At 30.2% G+C, this 23,978-nt stretch overlaps 1 protein-coding gene across 10 annotated transcripts in view; it reads left to right on the plus strand.

Annotated features, from left to right (window-relative positions):
• Nucleotides 1–23,978, plus strand: part of LOC115210389 (bone morphogenetic protein 1) — a 2,987,986-nt gene that overhangs the window by 1,476,940 nt on the left and 1,487,068 nt on the right. For all 10 annotated transcript variants that reach the window (XM_029778966.2, XM_029778967.2, XM_029778971.2 and 7 more), the window contains one exon: nt 23,684–23,773. The gene's annotated coding sequence lies outside the window, so the exon portion shown is untranslated. The remainder of the gene's footprint in view (nt 1–23,683; nt 23,774–23,978) is intronic.

Below are 23,978 nucleotides of genomic sequence, written 5' to 3' on the forward strand. Positions count from 1 at the left end.
TTGAAATATTAATTTCCATTGGGTTTACAATTTTGTGTCCTGACCATGGAATAAGTATTTTCATACAATCTACTCCTCCTTTCTTTTCATAAATATTTTCTTGTATTTTTATTTATATCAATTCATGTGTATGTATGTATGTGTGTGTATTACACGTATTTCTCTATATGTACACACATACACATATACACACATACATGCACACACATACACATACACACATACATACATATGCACACACTGCTATTACTACAACGTTTTTCTTTTTCTCATTTACATTATCAGTAACTTGATATATTTTAGCAGGATACATTTACATTAAGATTAACATATCAGTGTAACTTTGTTTACTTTGGAGCTTATTTTTTGATTATAGATATGTTTAATATTGGGTATTGAATTTATAATTATGTATTCAACTTAGAGTACTTGATACACTTTATGTACACTTAGCAAGTTGTTTTCATTGCTAACAAATTTTCTGTAATCCAATGAAATAATAATGAAATATAGCCACAAATCAATTGTTCGTTTAGGTTTAATTTATTTATAATTCCCTATATTCTTATTATTTACATTTATACACACACATATATAAACATTTATTATTTAATCATTATCTCATTTGCTACATAGTTTGCATACTATATCAATACTTCTAAATAATATTTGTATTTTATGTTCAATAGGAAACCTTCTTTTAATCATTAGTACATTTATATATAATATGTCTGTATCATAGACATCTAACCTAATTAAAAGATATTTGTTATTAAACATTGAACAAGACAGCAAACTTTCTGGAATTAATAAACAAAAGTTGCCATTCAACAAATTTAAGCATAGACTTGAAATGCCCCTCTGATTCATTGAAAGGCTTCTTATATATATAAAAAAAAACCTTTGTATCCACATGATTTGCTAATTACTGTAAAGCATGAAAAGTCTTAAAAAAACTAAAATCTTTTTTCTGGATATCTTTCATAACACAAGTATTTAATATATTTAATATTGTTTTGTAACAGTCATCTATAATATTTCCCTGTTATTGTTAAACTTTGTTTCCCTTTTTAAATTTTACATTGACATTGTAATAGTATATTTATACATGGCTACTTTGAAATTGTTGACTAAAGTTAATCTGTGTCTCCTTTTAGCATACATAAAATAGTATCTGCATCAAATCAATTTGCTGTTAGAAAATAAGAATGGCCTATGATAAAATTTAGCAATGTCAATGTGATCAGCCATATATATACGTATATATATATATATGGGGGATGTATGTATGTGTACACAAAGCCAAACTCACACGTATTTCATCATCTTTTTGTGTAGCTTTATAAATTGTCAATATATTGTGACATTTGTAATAATTATGTGGCCATATAAATCTATATAATACATTGGTTTGCTTAATCAGACCGTCATTGTTGTTATTCTGTTATTATTTTCTTAATATATTATTAATTTTAGGTTGTATTTAGTGCTGATGCATGTGACATTTTCTCTGGTGATATTTCAAAGGCTAGTATTATCAATCTCATGTGTGCATCTGTTTTTTTGTTGTAGACATTGCGTGCTATCTGGGTTTAGTTTTAATTCTTTGTAAGCATCTTGACATTTTGACAAGTGTCAGGTGGTCTTTTCAACTATATTTTAAAAAATGTGTTTATGTGTGTATGTATATGTGTGTATATATATATATATAGATATATATTATTTATCCAGTTTCATTTTCTTTTGCACACATATTGTGTATCCATATTAGTTTTGGTTCATTACTTAAATCTTGTAACATCATTAGTTTTCACTTATTGTATATATGGAAATGGGGATTAAACGATAGAACACTAGATTATATTCTTTAAGGTATTTCGTTTAGTTTTGGTCCAAGATCAAACCTCACCAGAATGAACTTTGCCTTTTAATAACTACAAGGGGATGAATGAATCAGCTTGATATGGTATAAGAATTTCAGAAGACCTTAAAATCAAAATATTATGTGTATATAGAGAGATGATGCAATTGTTAGTCATAGAATTATAACCTGTTGTGTTGAGCATATATTTTTTATTAAAAATGTATACATTAAACAATAAATTTAGCTGTTGCATCCTTCGTTATTACTAAAATGCAGTTTCAACATTGCTATACTTTTCAATGTGTGTATATTTATAGTATTATTAAGAAAGTGAGTGGATATCATTTGAAATGTGGGCTATCAATTGCTTTTTCTTTTAAATTATTGAACATGTGTAAAAATGCCAGTAAACTATTGTAAAATTGGCAGTTAAAATTAATTAGGTGGATTGATCTTGTTTTAAACAAAAAAATATGCATGTTATACATCTTTGATGCTATATTAAATTATGCATACAAAAGTGTGTATCCATGCCTTTATATAAGTGTTCTTTATGTAAAGTTGCCTAATATTTGTGTTAACTTTCGTGTATGTATTTGTAACTGTACATATATTTTTGTATAAGGATTTTTAATTCAATAAAGCAATGACACTTTGCAAAAAAAATAAATATTTGGATATTCACTTATCTTGGCAATCTGAAAATGCAAAGACACGTTTCTGTGTTGTACCACTTAAAAACCTGATTAAATTTATCAGATCATTTGGCTATTTCCAGAAGAGAAGGTGATTTTATAATTTAGTATTAAGCATTTTATTCTTTTGCACACATTTCTTTCCAACTATTTCCAGTCCTCTTAGATAATATTAGAAATCAGAATATTCATCTACAGTAATGAAAAACTAAATAAAATTATAAAAATATCATGATAAATCAATATAAAATTAGAGTGAAAGAGAGAAAAAATTCACTCTTTCTACTTAGGTTTTGTTATGTTATGGAACTTGTCATATTTTAGACAGAAATCTTTAGTAGAAATATGAAATCATTTCCCAAGAGTAATGTTTACAATCTTATAATTCTACCCTGGAAATGAACAAAGAAATCAATACCTCTTCATTTCGTTCTTTTTTTCTTTTTCTGACCAAGTGCTATTTGATAGGTAATGTTATATTTTATTTTAGTTTAGCTTAAATTAAATCACAAAATATTGTGCAAATGCAGTATGTTATATTCACACTCATAGAGACATGTACTTATAATCAAATATCAAACGCTTACTTTATATATTTTGAGATATGATACTTAAATACTATTGCTTATGTAATTCATTATATATTCATTAAGGTGTTTGATTCAAGAAAACTGAATTATCAACAATTAACAAGCATGTTTTCACACAAATTATTCTCAGCAAAAATAATTTCATTGGAAATATAAATCACACGTATCAAATATTGAAATAACATCCACATTCATTACAAGACTTTGAGAAATAACACAAACATTTCAAACTTTTGAATAAATTGTATGAATATTTTTAAGTACTTTGTGTGTGTGTGTACTCTACCTTGAATATATTATTGTTTGTGCGTTGCTTTGTAATTTTTACATGTGTACACATACTGTGTATCTGCAAACTGTATGTATGCATGTATTAGTGGCATTGTCTGGGTTTAGGCTGGCCTGTGCAGTAGTGAAATTGGCTGCCTCCTTCTTTAAACGTAACATACTTCCAACATTATGTTTGTCCCCTCGACAAAGTGATCACCCTAAGCAGTCTTCACACTCTACACTGCATCACTTGTGCATGCACGTGTGTGTGTTTATGCACGTATTTACATATATATATATGATACATATGTATATATATATATATATATATATATATATATTTATATATATATATCCATAATAATAGTGGTTTTGTCTCTAATTAATATTATATATATATATATATATATATATATATGGGTCTTATATTTATGCATATATATTTATGTATATATTGGTCTTATATTTATGCATATATTTGTATGTATATATGGTTCTTATATTTATACATATATAATGGTCTCCTGTCATTAGGCAATGTATGAAGGTTAGATAGTTTTTGACTGAACAACCACACAGATGATTTGTTTATAGTGATCAAATGTTTGTGCAAACATAAGCTCACTCCCTCCATCAGATTGACATTACCTGCACAGGTGCAATGGGTGCCACGTATCAAGATGTCAAAATGATTGCAGAGCAATGTGAAATGAAGTGCTTTGCTCAAGAACACAACGCAATGCCCACTCTTAGAAACGAACCCACGCTTTTGATATCATGAGTGCAACATCTTAAACACTAAGCCATGTGCACTTTCACATACACACACACACACATACACATATACATATGCATATATTTATATCATATGAATAAAATTTATCATGCAAAAATTTGTCTTGTTGAAACTTCCTATGATCTTCTGGAGCCTTAGCACAGCTGATTCTTAGTGATTTGTCCAATCTAAAACATCTTACAGTTATTTTGAATCAAAAACTTTTCAACACCTTTTCTTTCATTTTTGCTGGAGTCCACAGGTTTTGCTGTTCTGGTTATTGATTTATTGCACTGTTACTCACTGTTGACCTTGTTTTACTACCTTTCTATTTTAATGTAAATATGTACAACTTTCCTCACATTGATTCAAAAAAATATCATTACTGTTCACAAAATGTAAGTTTGCTTTCATAATTCATCTGAAAGAAAAATTAAACTGGCTCATGATATAAAGGAGCAGTTCACTTCTTCAAGAATGGAGTCAATATGAGGAAATTATTCTCATTGCTTGTTATTGAATTTCTGAATAGGTTAAATATAATTCTCCAGCCATAATATATCTAAATATAATTCTCAAGTTTGTTTGTTCTCTCTATATCTATTTCTATTGTTATACTTCTTAATTTGCATTTTACTGGTTGTAACAATTGAAAATGTTATAGAATGATACAAATTTGTACTACAGGCTTGTGAACTAAATTAGCATAGAAAAGCTCCCAAATATGTGCTGTTTTGTGGAGTATGCCACCAGGGAACTGAGATCATATGTCTTTATTAGTGTATTTTCTATCTCAATTTATTTTCTCTTCCCATTCCTTTCTGTATAAGAGCATATGCCTGAAACATCAAAGAATTCTTCCACTTTTTCTGTGTCAAACTAACTAGTACACCTTGTTTGTTGTTTTCTCACTTGCCTCTGTATTTTGTTTGTTTTTTAAACACTTTGAACCACACACACACACACACACACCTAAGCACATGTGTGTGTGTGTGTGTGTGTATAAGGATAAATCAAAACTTTCGGTTGGCAGCATTGATTTTATTAGTCCTGTATCAAAATGTATTACTCTTAATGTTTGACGTTGATCACTCCAGTTTTCTCTCTTGTGTTACAAAGTAAGGAAGTACAGAGATCAGTGACCTGATTTCTGTGGTCTGAAGATGTGTCAGGGGCTGAAATTCATCACAAGCTTTTAGTACAATACAAAGACAATGCCCTACTGAATGAATACCTGTATGAGTGAATCAAAATGTTTAAAAATGGTCAGACCAGCATAGAACAGGATGCCCATCAGCCTCTACTGCTGACAGGAAAAAGCATATGAGTGACTGTCGATAAGATGGCATATATTCTGCACAATATTCATGGTACTGCATACAAGATTATCTGTCAAGCTTTGCTTCCATAAAGTCTGTGCATGATGGGTGCCAAGAAAGCTTACCAAATCAAAAGCGCAATTATGTGGAGATCTGATAATGCTTAGTCAACTGCTTCAATGATGAAGGTGAAGATTTTGTGGAGAGAAAAGTCACAGAAGATGTGATCTAGCTCCATTATTTTGAACTAGAACTCAAAAGGTAGGATATGAAGTGGAAACATCTGGAATCACCTGTGAAAAAGAAATTCAGGACTCAAGCTTCTTCAGAAAAAGTGATGCTAACCATTGGGGTGGGGACAAAACGGCCTATTTTGGACCATTACCTGGAAAAGGAGTCTACAGTCACCAGTGTAGCCTAAAGGAAAGTGCTGGCCCAGAAACTGAAATCAGCAATTTGTACCACATACAAGGGTCTATTGTAAAAGCAAGTGTTATTGTTGTATGACAATGCACAACAACAAATGGACACCCACACTATTGAAAAACTGAGTTTCAAGTTGCTGGAATACCCTCATACAATCCAGGTGTCACCACTTCTGACTGTCATCATTTTGGACTCTTCAGACATCCTTTGCAAGGTTGTTGATTTGTTACAAATAAAGAAGCAAAGGAAGTTGTACATAAATGGCTGTATAACCAGCTGAAAACCTTTTTCTCCAATGGAATAGCTAGCATGTGGACTACTGGAAGAAGTGAATTGAAAAGCAAGGGGACTATGTCAATAAAGGATATAATTGTTCAATCCTTGCTTTTGTTTTTAGTTACATAAACAAAAGTGTATATAATTTTTTACTTACCCTCATGTATGTATATATATATAACGGGAAGCTTTATGAAAATAATCAAAAGACGAAGGCAGGTGGAATACAAACAAACAATTGTATTAGTATGGCGCTCAGGAATATAAATAAAACAAGTCTTTTATGTTTCGAGCCTACGCTCTTCAACAGAAAGATACACAGAAAAGAAACACGGAGAGAAACAAGGAGAGAAAAAAAATGCGTGCAGAAGCTAGCGAATCAACTCACACTGGGAAAGCAGACAACATTGTAGCTGATACAGGCTTATACCATAAAAAGTAGGAGGTAGTGAAGTTATCTATTTAACCACTTGTCATCATTATGATTAGTCGTTTTGCAGCCTTCACCATGCAATAATAATTTCGGTGTATAATAAATTATCTTACATGTCTACATGTATATACATGCTATACATTATTCAATGCAATTCTATATTTACATCTTGGTGCAGATAAAGAAAGCTAGCTCATCAGATTACGAGAACATCATAGTTGTACCAAACCTTCAACTAAGAATTGAAATAATTTATTATACCCTGAAATTATTATTACATGATGAAGGCTGCAAAATGGTCATAATCATAAGGATGACAAGTGATTAAATAAATATGTTTACCACTCATACTTCCTGTATTTTTATTGTTTGTAGACTTCTCATAAAATGATTTCATAGACCAGATCTCCTAGATTTCAGCTATATAGAACTCTGCATTGGATTACAAGAGAGGCTTTCCATAATATCCACATGATTTTATGAATCTATATAATAAAAACGTGTATATATATATATATATATATATATATATATATATATATGGAGAGAGAGAGAGAGATAAATACTTTCACAAATATGTGTGCATGTTTGCTTGTTGCATATTGGTGTTTGTATATACTTTTATATGCAGGATTAGAGTGGATACTGGTATAGCGGACACAATGAGAAACATAAGTGTTAGGTAGGACTTAAATTCACATTTAGTAAATACCTAGAAGCATCAATCAATTAAGCTTCTAGAGCACAAATTCAATTTATTAATTAAAACTAGAAACAAGGCAAGAGTACACAATGACAGTAATTAAAAGAATTTAAGTAAAGTTTCCATGCATAAATCTGATGTTCTTTCATTAAATCTCGATTAATCCTCAATTGTGTATGCGTGGATATGCATGAATTTGTGCAGATGTACATGTACATATGTGTGTGTCCATATGAAGTTGTGTGCATTTACATATGTGTGTGAATTTGAGCATGTGCATAATAATTGTTACAATTTTATCCAACAATGACACTGAGCTTCATAATCATTATACTTGATAAATTTTTATTTACACTTATCAGATAAATCTGTAATTTGATGAATAGAAATATTAAGTTATGGATTTGAGATGCTATTTGTTTCAGATGTTATTCACTGATATCTGGAAGAGCAACAAATTAAAATCTTAATAATGAAAATGGATTGGAGCTGAGTTTTGTTTACAAAAACAATAATAATTTTAAGTTAGAATGCTATTTCAAGACAACTGCTCCCCATGTGCTATAAAATAAATCAATGCATGTCTTGATTGAAATTGCCAATGGAGACACAATCCATTGGTAGAAGCACTTGCTTCACTTGTTCAAAGATTTCATTTCTATCAATAGCAAAATGAAAAGTGAAATATAATGTTGAATAAAGAAAATCCAATTTAATTTTGTTATGTTTCATAATCAAACAGATATGTTTGATTTAAAAGAAGTTTTTACTGACAGTATTTTCTTTTAGTTGAATACAATGACCACTGTTTGTAAGGGAGATTTGTATTTGGGATAATCAATCCCAATACATTACTGATACCTAATTTTTCTGAGTGTGGATCAATGAAAAGTGAGATTATAACTAAGAATTTAGAGGAAAGAAAATAATACTATTATACATTTAGTTTAATACTAAATCACCTGAGTCATCTTGGCTGCTTTACAAAATAAAAAAGATAATTATTTCTAATAAAAACCAAAACAGAAATAACAATATAGTGGAAAGAAACAGTTGAATTTTGATATGTCCCATCTCAGACCACTGCATTTCATTGGGTCTGTTCTTACCTATGATTTCTCTCTGGATGGGAGAGTTTTTTTCCCACTGGTGTAAACAACAAATTTATTATAGATAAATTTCCCTGCAATCTAATGACAATCACTTAACAATTATGTATCATAATAATTGCTTGTAATAATGAATTATATCATCCTGTATGTTGTGCCTCTAATTAGTTCTTTGCTTATGAACACAATACACAATACACTGTTAGTGATATGAACTACCTGACTTTGAACTGATTGCTCTATAACTTATTGAATTGATTATCTGTGCTCTATGATCTCTTTTTAATGAAAGTAAAATTGAAAATAGCACCTAAAAGCTATAACAGAGAAAAATGTTCAATTCAAGAAAATAATAGTTCATTCAAGAAATATCTGTAACTTTAATAAAATAAACCTCTAAGGAGGAAAGATAATCATACAATAATAAATTGTATACATTTCAAAATAGTGATTTTTTTTCTACACATGCCCATTTGCATTTACATAATCACGCATATAGATGCAAACATGCACACACACACACACACACACACACTTATTCAGTGAATATTACATCATCTCATTTTCTTCTTTTTTTCCCATTTCCTAAATAAAAGATAAGTCTCTTTTTGACCTTAATGGAAATCAGTTTTTAGATATAGTCATACTTCATAAACTTTGGTAGATAGAAAAAAAAAAAAAACCGGAATGCACTGCTGAGATAACAGCAGTAAATTTACATATATATTTTTCATTATATTATACATAACAGAAATGCAAGCTTCTTCTGGCTTAGTGGTACTATAATTCAAAGTATTTCAACAGCATGTGTTCTGACAAAGGTTCTTTAGTACAGGCTTAAAAATGAATAGCAATGCCTACAAAATAAAAAGTAATATATATATAGTTTTCCAATTACAACATTGATAAAAGTGAGGATTTTTGGATTATATGGAAAATGTTGTAGAAAATGTCCATATCTGTATTCGTAAGTTAAGTAATTCATGTTATAGAATATTGTGTTAACTCGTAACTTGGGTGAAAGTGATATAAAAATTTTGCATTTAATTTGACTGAAATGTATTTTGTATTGAGGCTAGTTGAATGAAAGTGGAAAAGACTATTTCTGCTTGTAGTTCTATGTAAAGTGAGCCAGATGAGTCATTAGTGAAAAAAGCATTCTGTTGAGGCAAAGCCAAAGAACTCAAAGAGAACAGTTTTGAGCTTCTGTTTACATTGTCAAAATGGTTGACAGAATGCTGGTTTCTAATTGGTCTTAATAAAACTGGTGAAAATGGTGGAACACTAAAACATCACTTGTTGCATAAGACATATACCACAATGGTTGTAGCTTATAAATATTATTAATTATTCTTCTTCATATATATATATATATATATATATATATATATATATATATATATATATATATATAATATATATATATATATATATTTATGTTTAAATGAATCAAATTTATTAATGTTGGTATTTCTCCATTCTTTTGAGAGAAATAGAAACTGAATGGCTTCTGATAATGCAAAGTTGGACCACATTCTGTTCTTATATGTACATAAATGCATATAGAAATAAAAAAAAGAAATTAAAATTAGTTCACAAACTAGTATCACAAGAGGTTTACTATTATGCTTTGTGTAGCTACAGTAATTATGTATGTACAATGAAATCCTGTGTTTAAAGTGGTTCTAATTTAAATTTTGAAATAGGATATCAAAGTGTTGCACTTATTTGATATAAATTAGGTTGATAGATTGGATTCCAGAAATGGAACTGATAATTTTTTAATAACAGGATTGTATACAAGTTCATGTTAAACTTATTTCTTGATGCTTTTGCTATACCATTTATTAAAAGCATAGATATATAAAACAAATACATAGTCATAAAACATAATTAATTTCAGGATACATATCTTAAAATTAATTGATAAATAAAACTATATTAATAAAAACTAATATGTTTTGAGTTATTATTGTACTATAAAATAAATCAAGTTGTAGTCTAAACTTGATTGTATGAAGAATCATTGATATGGTCAAGTGAAATTTTGTATTAACCTCATGTAAAATTCAACTCCCAACTTTGATTTAGAATTCTAGTTTTAAAACTTGTATCTTTTGTGCATAAATTTAGTAGAAGATTCTCTAGAAATATTCATATAAAATGTTAAACTAGTTTCCTCACTGCTTAATCATATCTCCATTGTAAAACAAATTTTCTTAAAACCATTTAAAATCCAGTTTACGTATTGATTTATCTTAAAAAGAAACCTATTCTTTTAAAATAATTTCTATCAAATTCTTTATCTTGAATGTTAAATATCTATTGAAGGCTTGAAATTAAATTTAATGAAATAAAAGGCTAGGTTTTTCTTTTAAATTAAGATAAATTCTTTAAATTAAGCTTCCTTAATTTAATAAAAGTAGATCACGTACAGTTTTCAATGTAAGTTCAATGATTAAATTATATTATATTATTTTTTTGTTTTATTTTACATTTCAAATAGATGCTATTTCAAATTAACAGCTTTTAGTTAACTCTCTATTCTGTCCAACATTGACTGAATATAAGTTCTGCAATAAATTAGCAATTAGTTGAAATTATTTTATGCTAAATGCGTGTAAATTTTATTTTCTTTGAATTGTTCAGAAATAATTCCCCTCTCCTCTTCAGATAGTTATAAAGAGATAATCTGAATAACTCTATCACAGGTATTATAATTTTGGTGTAAAATCTCTTGTTTTCATTTGTATTATGATAAAATAATGAAATTAAAGTAGCAAATGTGTAAAATATTGCTCCTGATTCAATTGCTGCTTTATTAATCTATTCTTTAGACACAAAGCCACAAATATATTGGGAATAAGTGTGCATATGTTTACTGGTCATATAATTCTCTACAATGAATATTAGTGCAGTTTGGAGTTATGAACTGACTAGGTGGCTTGTTAGACTTATTAGATACATACCACTATGAAGGTGAGATAACCCACTTAAAAAGGGAAACAGTACCATTGCTAGAGTGTTATTAGTTGATGGATTATATTATTTCTCTATAATATTGGTGATATACCTAAAAAATACTTACTGGCTGTGTGGTAAGAAGCTTGCATCCCAATTACATGGTTCTGGGTTCAGTCCCACTGTGTAGTATCTTGGGCAAATGTCTTTTACTGTAGCCCCAGGCCAACCAAAGCCTTGTGACTGGATTTGATAAAAGGAAACTGAGAGAAGCCCATCCTATATATATTTGTATATATTTATGTGTTTGTGTCTGTGTTTGTCCCCCCCCCCACCATTGCTTGACAACTGATGATGGTGCGTTTATGTCCCCGTAACTTATTGGTTCTGCAAAAGAGACTGATAGAATAAATACTAGGCTTACAAGGAATAATTCCTGAGTTTGATTTGTTCAACTAAAACCCCTTAAGGTGGTGCTCCGGCATGGCAGCAGTCAAATGACTGAAACAAATAAAAGAATAAAATAAAGAAAACTCAATTATTAAAATATTGTTTTAATTATTAAAATTTTATTAGAATATAAAATTATTAAAATAGAACAATTTTGTCAGTTGCAATGGCAAATTGATTATGATGTTCAGAACAAGAGTATTATTTTCTCAGTGTCTTATTTTTATTGCATGCTTCACTTGCCAACTGACTGCACCTCTGTACCTTTGGTACATGCAGTTTTGTTTGGTGTATTTTCTCTTATACTCAACATAATATTTGCCTAGAAGTGCTAATTTACTATATTCATGTGTATGTGTAAGTCCTAAAGGTGTGATTCTGTATTTATTGGTAACTTCTCAAAATCATTCTCAAGGCACTTGGTATTATGATGATTGTGGAGGCGCAATGGCCCAGTGGTTAGGGCAGCAGACTCGCGGTCGTAGGATCGCGGTTTCGATTCCCAGACCAGGCGTTGTGAGTGTTTATTGAGCGAAAACACCTAAAGCTCCACGAGGCTCCGGCAGGGATGGTGGTGATCCCTGCTGTACTCTTTCACCACAAATTTCTCTCACTCTTACTTCCTGTTTCTGTTGTACCTGTATTTCAAAGGGCCGGCCTTGTCACTCTCTGTGTCACGCTGAATATCCCCGAGAACTATGTTAAGGGTACACGTGTCTGTGGAGTGCTCAGCCACTTACACGTTAATTTCACGAGCAAGCTGTTCCATTGATTGGATCAACCGGAACCCTCGTCGTCGTAACCGATGGAGTGCTTCCACATTATGATGATTGCTTATTAGTTATCTCTATTTCTACATTTTTATATCTGGCTAAATTTTTCATTTGTTAAGAGGTGCATTTTACTTACTGGGACTGTTAGTTTGCTCAAGAAGTATACCTTTCCGTGTATATACCTCTGTTTCTGAGAATTGGCAAATCACAGAGTATAACCACTGTGTCAGTCCTTTTATGTCAGTCTGTGTCAGTCTCTCAGATTTTTTCTTGTGTATATTTTTATCACTTTTTCTTCTGGTATTTTGTAATGCCGGTATATATTTCTTTATTGCCCACAAGGGACTAAACATAGAGGGGACAAACAAGGACAGACCAAGGGATTAAGTCAATTACATCGACCCCAGTGCAAAACTGGTACTTTATTTATCGACCCTGAAAGGATGAAAGGCAAAGTCGACTCTGTGGGATTTGAACTCAGAACGTAACGACAGATGAAATACCGCTAAGCATTTCGCCCGGCGCACTAACATGTCTGCCAGCTCGCTGCTTTATATTTTGTAATGCTGATATAATTTTAGTTCATGTAAGCTTTAACATTGCCATGCCTGTAGATTTTTTTTCTCTCTTGACTGAGACTGGGCAATCTGAGACTATATGGTCAGTTGATATTAGATGATTTTGGTAGTTTCAAGTGGGAAGGCTTTAAACCTGTGTCACATTCAAAATGGCATGAAACATGCATTTATAGGTACTATCCAGCATAGTTTCATTTGTTTGCATTTTTTACGTAGTCCAGTTAAAAGAGCCATAAAGTAACACAGGTTGAAACAGTGAATGGAAGTTCTTTTACATATTATCTGTGTGCTTATATTTTAGTATTATGCAGAGACATTTAAGTGTTGTTCAAGTTTTACTGATATGTAGCTGAACATCTGTCTGTGTACAAACTATGCTGTTACTCAGGTACATGAAAGAATTTACTAGTTTTTATCTTCCAGACAATGAGGTGATGTTACTTTCTAAGTTGTATCTGATAACATGACTTGAAGCAAACATTTTTGCTGTCACTTTTCAAAAATATATATTTGTAAGCCAGGCATTCACTGATATGATGGCAGAATGACCTCACTGAGCATGTAACAATACATATTTTACCCATCTCCACCTCCCAAAATTTAACATATTTATGAAATATAGAAATAGAAAATCATAGTTGTATAGAGACAGACACAATAAAACAAACATTTGCAGCTTGACATACACACACAAATGTCAATAACCAACATTTTAAACAACAACTTTACTGAAATGGTAAGTCTGAAAAAGTCAGTAGATATGGGTAAACTTTAAGGGATAAAAAAAATAAAACATACTAGAAGTATGTTACAGGAAATTGCTTCACTACCTAAGGAAAATAACAAGCTAGAAAGTAACATATCACTGCTTCTCAAAAGTGGAAGAATTTTCCATATGACTACAAAAGACAAAAGCCCCAGCAAATATGTGGAACAATGTTCTATTGATCTGGGAAGAGCACATGGGAATGTGTGTGTTACCCTTAATACTGCAGATGAAATGAGCTGAAAGGCATATTTTATATACCTCCCACCACACAAAAATACAGGGTGGTAATGAAGTATATGATGATGATATGAACTACAGTGGCCCCATCCAGGACATTGGTTTGTGACATTGATCTTTAGCTTGTTCTAAATATTGTAACACAGTATGGGTAGTCTGCTAGCATAGAGATAACATGACATAATGTTGTCAGACGGAATCTCTTTTGAAGACCACTTCTCAGAAATCTCTGGCCTTACATATATTGAAAACTGGTTGTGAGCTGGCAGAATTATTAGAACATTAGAAAAAAATGCCTTGTCAGCTTTCTTCTAGCTTTCTGAGTTTTGAGTTCAAATTTTCTGATGTTTATTATGCTTTTCATCTCTGAAGTGCTTAATAAAATGAAGTATCTAAATAAAATGAAGTGTCTAAATCAGAAACTGGTATTATAATTGTTATTGAAGGAAATGAGTTCACAGAATTAAAAAAAACATACTTTGCATCAGGAAAAGTGTTTTGCAATATTTTATCTGGGTCTTTATTATTGATTTCAAATTCTGCTGAGGTCAGCTTTGCCCTTCATCCTTTAAGGGTCGATAAAATTAGTACCAGTCAAGTACTGAAGTTGATGTAATTTACTTTCCTACTCCCTACTAGCCTTGTACCTAAATTAGAAACAATTATTATTATTGTAGTTGTTGAATTAATGAGTGGTTCTTTATTCTCTTAGAAAGTAGACTTTAGTGACAGATTTCTAATTAAGTTCTTTATTTTTAATCTATTTCAATTAATATTAGAATACACATCTGTTTAATTACTCCTAGAGACATTCGAAATTATTATATACATTTTAATATTGACATTCACGTAATTTTGATTAGTTATTCTGTAAACACTATTACTATTTCAAGAATAAATACCAATTTGCTAAGAACTAGGTCTGCTCTCTTTTTCAGTGAGGAAGACCTACTTTAGTATATTTTAGTGTATTTTCATAATTTTAATTGAATGTTCCCTTTTTGGAAATATCAATGAGTTATTACACTTCAAAAGATTTTTTATTTTATTTTATTTTGAATTTTTTATCTACTTGCAGTTTTTCTCTGTATACTTGGCACTTTTTCTTTATACAAAATTGCTCTTTTCTTTTACATTAGATACAAAATATCTAATCTTAAGAAGTCAGAAAAATTCCTAGAAATGACATTTCTTTTCTATTTTTGCAGTTTTTTGTTTAATTGCAATAATCATCATTAGAATTATAGACCAGCTTTTAAACTTTTAGTCTATTACTAAAATACTTGTATTTGACTACTTTTTGATGAGCTTAAAAAAATTATACTGTGTTCTTTTTTATTTTTCTCTCTCTCTCTAATGTTTTCTAAATCTGTTCTGATGTAAATTCATATTTATCGTTTGTTTAGTAGTAGTATGATGTAGTTTTAGAAAAGCTTGGTGTGTGTATTGATCTGAATCAAAACTACATTGTTATTGAGTATTATGTTCTTTTACACTTTTAATGGTTGCAATTATTAAACTGTGGCATTGGCTTCAAGAGTTTTTAGCCTATATACTACAGTGAATAAGTTACTTTTTATTATAAAGGGACACACTGTTTTACACTGGTACACCATGCACACACACACACACACACTCACTCTCTCTCTCTCCTGCACAGTTCCTTTCTATTAAGTTCCATTCAGAAGGCACTTGTCCACATGAGGCTAGATTGGAAGGCATTTGCTCAAAGTGTTGTACAGTTGGACTGAGCTCAAAGCCATGAACTTGCAATGTGATCTACTGAATCACATGTCTATTGACAAAATAAAGTTTGTTACAGCTATTCAAATTATACATTGAAAACTGTAAAAGACAATTAAGAAACTAAAAAAATAAATAAAAACAAGATTTATGTTCTGTGTGCGCTCCACCTACTCCATTACACAAATGAAAATATTTGTGATCCAGCATTAATTAAATGTTATTGAATGAAAAGAAAAAGAAATTGTTTTCTGTTTACGTGCTCAGTATTTTAATGTATTTTACACTACTAATTATGATAGTAACCAATACTTGGGATAAATTTAGTTGCTGTTTAAATTATTTTTCAGTGTATTTGTTATTGGCTGTTGTTTCTTATGTCAATTATGTTTCTACTTTATTTTGTATTTGTGTAACTGATGTGTTTTGTATATCCTGAAGCTTTTCCAACACATATCCTAATAACTTACTAAAAAGATGACATAGCAGATTCATTAGGTTGTTAGATAGAATGTCTCATACTATTTGTTCTAACTCCATGTGTTTTGAGTTCAAATCTTGTCTAGTTAAACTTTGCCTTTTATCCATTTGGGGATTGATAAAATGTCACTTATCTAAGTTGGTGGATTAGCAAAAATGTAAAAATATTAGACTGAATGCCTTGCTGTATTTGGCTTAGTTCTCTGTTTTTCTGAAATAAAATGCTATTGTGGCTCTATCTGAGTAGTAGACATAATCCATTGCCCAATTTAATATTGTGAACTTTTAGTGGAGTCTACTCTGTTGCAGTCATGTCTCCAGTTTGAGAATACCTTCTTCCCTCTCTCTCAAAAGTGTCATAGGTCTTGTAAATGGCTATGGGCTTAGATTCACACCTATCTAAAAGAGAGGAAAAAATCAACCTTAAAAATATATGCAGAAAATATTTTTGTTTTTAATTTGTTTCGTAATTATTAGGGCATCAGGGAAAATATTTAGAGGCACTTTTTAAGGCTCTTCTACATTCTGAGTTCAAATGCTGTTCAGGTCAACATTGCCTTTCATCCTTTCAGGAGCAATGAAATCACACACCTGCTGAGCAGGTCAATGTAATCAACTCCCCCTTCCCTCTATGTTATTGGGTTTGTATCAAATTGGAATACAGTATTGATAATGAACCTCAACATTTAAGCTTCTATAATTTCTGAGATAGCCAATTGATATTCATATAAACAAATTGGGTAAACACACTGGCAGTTAGTCTGGTTGAAAAGGAATTATGGTAGTGCTTCTATCCATGTGTGTGTTTGTGCTTATATGTAAATATTATTGCTGAGAAGTTTTCTTTTCTATTGTAGTCCCTGCTCTTGCAACCAAAAGTATTTCTTACTGCTTTAGCCCTTTTGATATCAACCAAACTGAGACCACTTTTGGTCCTGTAACTTAAGCTTCTTGTTTTAAAGTGATTTTATTCAATAATGACAGTTATTTTACTAAATTCTACATTATTTGAAAGAACAGTGGTTTTCAATAGAAATTTGGTTATGAAAAATTTAAAATCTTCATTTCTTCTCATCCTCACTCATTGCTCTTATTCTCTTTCGCCATTTCACTGTCTCACAAATTTTTCCTCTCTTCTTTCTCTGACCACTTCCATGTTCGTATAACTACTAACTCTGCCTGCCATTTCCTGACATGAGTCCAAATTCTCATAGATCAAGGACAAATCAACTTTTCTTGTTCCTCAAAGAAGAACTTTGAGCAAGAATTTTGAAATTCTTCTCACAATGACGAACAGACTTAAGAAACTTTAAAACTTTAACAATTATGGTAGTGATTCACAATGTTTGTTCTGTTTAATTGTTTAGAAAATTTGAATCAGTTTGAGATTCTATTACAAATACAATATTATTTATTTGTTATATATTTATTGTACTTACAAGCCCCCAAGAGTTTCAAGAAATTATTTGTTTTAATTACTTATTAAAACTTATAGAAATGCTGCAAGTAGAATGTATTTGTTTGATTTTTTGATACCATTTATGGGCAAGGAAACTGAAATTTTTGTGCTGGAATTGGATTGAAACTATTTCTGTATATAGTATATTCAACAAATATAACAGTTTTGAACTTATTTGATTATTAAAATCAAAGATGACCTGAGAGAATTTCTGTCATTATCAGTTATGCACAGGTAGGTTTGGACAACACTCCATTTCCAGTTTTAGATCAGAAGTATCACTGATTCTTATGTTATTGACCTGAGAGTTGAACTATGGCAGGATTTGAACTTTCAAGGTATTAAACCAAACATAGAAAACCTGTTCACTCAGAATACTTCTAGAATGAGTGTAGTAAGAATTTGCTCAAGTTAAGTAATGAGGTCTCACAATAAGGTATTCATTCTACTAAGACTGTAACTGTGCCTTATTTAACTGCATGAATCAAGCCCTTGCATCAAACTGCTTTAACTAGAACTGATTATGTGACTATTGAGTTGAGTCATTTGATGTAGCAGCAAATATGCACAACATGCAACCTGCATCAACAAAAGTATTGTAACCACTGTTTAGAAATTGTACTAAAAGATCACTTTCAAAGTTTGTGCAACAGTAATTAATAATTGTGAGTCATTGGTGATATGTCAAAATTAGTATGTTCCAGTGAAGTTTGTAAATTTAGCACTCCTCTCTCTTAGGAAGTGTGATAAGAGAGCCATCATCAATTACATACATTTAATTTAAATGGTTTCAGAAACAAAATTGGTAGTCTCGTTCTGTCTGGTGACATTTAGTTTGATTTTCTTCAGACTTTCATGTAGTGTTATTTAATTTCTTTTTATTTATTAATTTATCCCTAAGCAGTTGATAATCAAGGTATTGAAGGGTATCAAAAGTACAGACATCTTATTCCAATCCTGTTTGAGTTTCTGCTTAAATGTTCGGCCATTTAAATTGATTAATGAGGCTAATAAAAATTTATATTTTCTTTTTGGTTTTATTATTGCTGGACTTAGTACATTTAATTCTGTTTTGGTAAACTGGTAAACTCTATACGAAAGGGCAATCTTATTAAATTCCGTTTCATATTATGGTTTTTATTGCAGTGCTGCTGCACTCATATTTGCATAATGTGTAGTAATGACTGGATAATACATTTTTAAAAAATTAAGTAGTGAAAATATAGAAAGATACACAAAGTATAATTGGTTTAGGAGGTAGATAAAAAATACCTTTTAAAATTGAATAATATTTAGCTATATTTTCATATTTATCAAAATCAGTGCTTCTTGACATAAAGTATACTTGTGATAGTAGCATTATCTCAAATATTGATAAACTCTGCTGAGATACGTTAGTATCATAGGTGTTAAGAGCACCTGGTGTGCTTGTAGAATGAATCACTATGTGTCATGAAATTGACAGCTCCTGAGGTGCTTAGAAAGTGGGTCCTTTATGTAATTATAGAGAAAATGGAGTTTTTACCACTATCAGCTATGAGACAACAAAATTGGCAGGAAGTGGAGAAAATAGAAAAAAAATTGGTGTTTCTTCTCAGCATTGATGAAAATTGCTGGCAATAGCTTCTTTCAAAACAATATAGTCTCTTTGACTTGGACATAAACGTGTGGGAGAAAAACTTTATCTGAACTTTTACTTTACATTTGTATGATTTCCACTGGAAAATAGTAAGCTGTAAATCCAGGGTTGTCTCAGCAGCTTTATAGGTCCCCAGGCTTATCAATGCTCTGGGCCCTTGAGTAGTTTTTAATTAACAGTGAGCCATAAAATACAGCGATCAGAATTGGGTCCCTACACTTGTGAAGCCCCTGGGCAACTTCCCAGTGTGCTCACATCTTAAGATGGCTCTATGTAAATCAGAAGGCTGGATTCTTTTCTTCTGAAAATATTTAACATTCCTTCTTGATATTTAATGACAGAACAAAATCAACAACATGCACATTAACAAGAAGTATACTTGCAAACGACTATTTTGCGCTTGTGAAGGTTTGTTGGCATCTCTTAAAAAAATTATCCTCAAAATGAATTGAAGAGCTTCTGTTAACATTGCCAGCAATTCAGAAAACAACTTTCACCACTGTGAAGTATCTCCTTGACTCCTGGTCATTCTGCATATATGTTCTACAATCATGGATTGTATTGAACTTTAGTGACATGTAAGAAACAAACAAACAAATATAGTTTTTGAGAAACAGTAGAAATTGTCATAGATACCATATAAATAAACCAAAAGAAATGATCTTTGACTATGTGACAACACTAACATGACACAAAATTATTTTGTTGTTCACTTCTGTAGTTTCTTCATACTAGTAATGAAGTAGTAGTAGTAGTAGATATATACAAGTAGAATAGTAGAAAGTATTACAGTTAAGTATCTGTAAGAAACTCTTTACCACCAGAGGTAGTCTTATTTGACTTCTTACTCCAAGCCCCTATTTTCAAACTGCTAGATGTTAAATAATACTGAGCAAATGGTCATCATGTTTAGTCATATGATTTGCAACCTACAAATGCTGAAAAACCTATTGGCTGTATACTCAAGAGCAGACCAAGAGAAAATGCCAAGTGATTTTTGTTCGTGATATAGAAATATATCGTCTGTGTGGATTGATTCAACTAAAGGACATTCTGGAATATTGAGGTGTAGACAGTGAAAAAGATAAGCATGGGAATATTATATGTATTAAATTCACTTAGAACTGGCTGGTACTTTGAAGCTGTTGGCTAGAATTTTTAACTTTTATCAAGTAACAGTTCAACGATAAATTAGTAGATCCTTACTTCTTTTTCTAAAGCAGTTTTCATTGAATAACACTCTTTTGTATATGCATGTATGTGTGTATGTGTGTGTGTTGTATTTGTGAATTCACACTTATCTATGACAGCTTGTTTGGTAACCTAACAAGATATGATTTTTATTTTGTTGCGTTGGCATAACTTCAGTGTTCCTTCAGTTCTGATTGCTACATGAACAATCCACCTACATTTCTTTCAAAAGATAATGATAGTTGTGCATAGCTTTACAAGATAAGAGTCTTACATATGTGTATACTTTTAGTAATTTTTTCTTACAGGTTGATTTAAATAATATATTTGCACTAGATATAATTCAGTACACCTACAAATATTGGAAGTAATAGTTATAAAAATCAAATATTTAATCCAATAATAATGTAACATTTTATTTCCATCATATTCTCATTTTTAAGGTTTTATTGCAATGTCTTTTTCATGTTTCTGTAGCAAATTAAAAATTTTTTTTGGTATACATCTATATTTCACATAAATATCATAGAAAAATAATATGTTCACTAATACAAACTTCTTATCTTGACATGTTTCATAGCATTTTAAAAGGTTTCACGTCTATTTAAAAAATTATTCTCTCATTGTAGTTTCAGTAAGTGATTATAGTTTAGTTTGGAATGTTCATTTTCAACATGTGTAACAGAAAGATATATTTCTGCTGGTACTTTCCATGATACATACATATATATATATATATATATATATACAAAGAATATGAGGAATGTTTTAGAACAGTATAATTTGAGAAAATAATTGAAAAAATAATTAACTAACAATTCTAAAAAAAAAAAAAGTAAAATGCAATTTATTAATTATAAGTGTATATATTTATTTTATGAATGTTTATCAGATGTTTGGTGACTTAAGCCTACTCATTGGTAATCCACTGCTTGATGAAACCTTAGTATGTTGTTGCTGGGTTGTTTGTGTTGGGCGTAGGCACACCTCTTCATACCTCTTCACACCTCTTCATAGTTAATACTGATCAGATGTCGTGATCTTGTGGTTAAGTAATTAGTCCTTGCTATTGACATGTAGGCAGAATGAGAACGTAATTCAATGAGTTGGAATAGATGCTGTAAGGCATCTTGTCTGATTACAGTAATTCACCAGCCCTTGACTAGTACCTTATTTATTCATTTTGAAATGTTGGGATTTGAACTCTGATTACAGAAAGCTGATATAAGTACTATAGTTGTGCTGTAGCCAATACTTTTATGATCCATTCAGTTTGTTACTTCTGTACTGGTTCTTACTGCTTATGGTGACAATTTTGATTAAAAATAGATGTGGTCATAGGCTAATAAATTTGGTTACTAACTAGGTAGGTAACATTCCAAATATACAAAAGCATCCTGAAGGATGCACTAGTTCTGCAGAGTGGTTGGTATCAGTATTTCAAAGTTAGAATGAAGAATATTATTTGAAAGAATGTTTGTAAATAAAATGCAAGGCAAGGAAGTGTTTTGAGACTTCCATTCAATAGCCTACTGTGTCTGCAAACTACTTTTTTTGCTGTTCAGGTTGTTTCAAGTAAATGTAGTATTTATTTATTTATTTATTTATTCAAAACTACTTTATCTGTATAAATTTTATGGTGAACACTTGAGGCAGGATTTATTTCAATATAGGATTTTTAAATATATATAATAACTTTAATATCATTACACATCAGTATATTAGTTTTGTTTTTATTTATTCATTGGACCCTGAGGTTATGGTAATGTGCATATTTAAATGTATTATTCATAATGAGCACAAGTACACACTTTCATCATTTATACATTTGCTTTCACCATGCATTTATACATTCACACATGTAAATACATATACAATTATTTTTTTTATCAGCAAAGCAAATAAAAGCTGTATATATGCCTTCTGTATATTTTGCATTCATTTACTTCATGATTTTTCATGTTATTTAATGAAAATTCAATTTTTTTCTACTTGAAATAATTTTTGTACATTTTTGAATTTATGAAATCAAATTTGAAATTTTAGTCAAAAACCAGTTGGATTAATGGTTTGTGTGGATTGGATGGATGGTGGGTGTGAGGAAATGAACTTAGAAAGTTAATACACTAATTCAAATAGTATACTCATCATAAGAACAGTATTTGCTGCATTCCTCTTAGTAATTGTTCTGTTTTTGTTTTAAAGAAAGTAATGTAAACAAGCCTCATGTGGTTTCTGAATACTATTCATGTACAGTATTTCAGTGACAGATTATTTAATATAATTTTAGAAACAGAAATGATGTATTTTCTATAATTGACATGTAAAATACCTTTATCATAAATATATTAGTAAAATTAATCAATTCTAGTTTGTTTTTGTTTTCTTAAGTGATAAAAGATAATATAAGATATATACTGGTTATTTCCTTTAATTGTTTTTAATTCATTTATAAAATTAGATTTAGACATAATTTTTGCCAAATAGTTTGAATGTATTCATAGAAGAACACAGTTTGTGGAAGAACTAATAAACATTCTGTGTTTTATTTAATAAGCATTTAGTACGGAAAACTTCCACCTGTTAACATGAAAAATCTATAGACATAAGTATGATTAGTTAATTTTAGAAAAGTTAGAAGTAGTTTTGTTACTTAGCATGAAAGCAAATGTTTTAGATATTTCTTTATGGTTGTACATTTGCATATGTTCATATACAAATAAGTGTATACTTAGAAAAAATATTCTTATGCAGATGTAAATTATATGTGAATGGTTATTTCTATATAAAAATATTTGGAGAAATATTGATATCTGCATAACATTTGTGTTATGCAAAAATATACCTGGTTTCTTTTGCTATTCATACTTTAAACCACTAATTATATTTTGAATAGAAAGTATATATGTATTGAATATTGATAAAGACTTGATTTTCTTTCAGATTGTTCATTCTTGTGGCTGATGAATTAAATTGGGTAGAGTTTGAAGATAAAGGGTTGAAAGAATAATTTGAAACAATTAAACATATAAGGTAAGACATTGTGTTTTTTTTTGAAAAAAATAATACTTAAGAGTTTTTATATACCAATATAACTTTTTTTGAAATATGTCAAATTTACTGAGGCAGTGTGACTTGCCGAAAATACCAGTTGTACTTTTTGATACATGTTTAACATCGTTACTGAAATAACCATGTAATTTAATTTTGCAGTGAGAGGATTAGTTATCTTCTTACA

The sequence above is a fragment of the Octopus sinensis genome, linkage group LG4 (assembly GCF_006345805.1).
Source record: "Octopus sinensis linkage group LG4, ASM634580v1, whole genome shotgun sequence".
In the NCBI taxonomy this organism is placed as follows: Eukaryota; Metazoa; Mollusca; class Cephalopoda; order Octopoda; family Octopodidae; genus Octopus; species Octopus sinensis.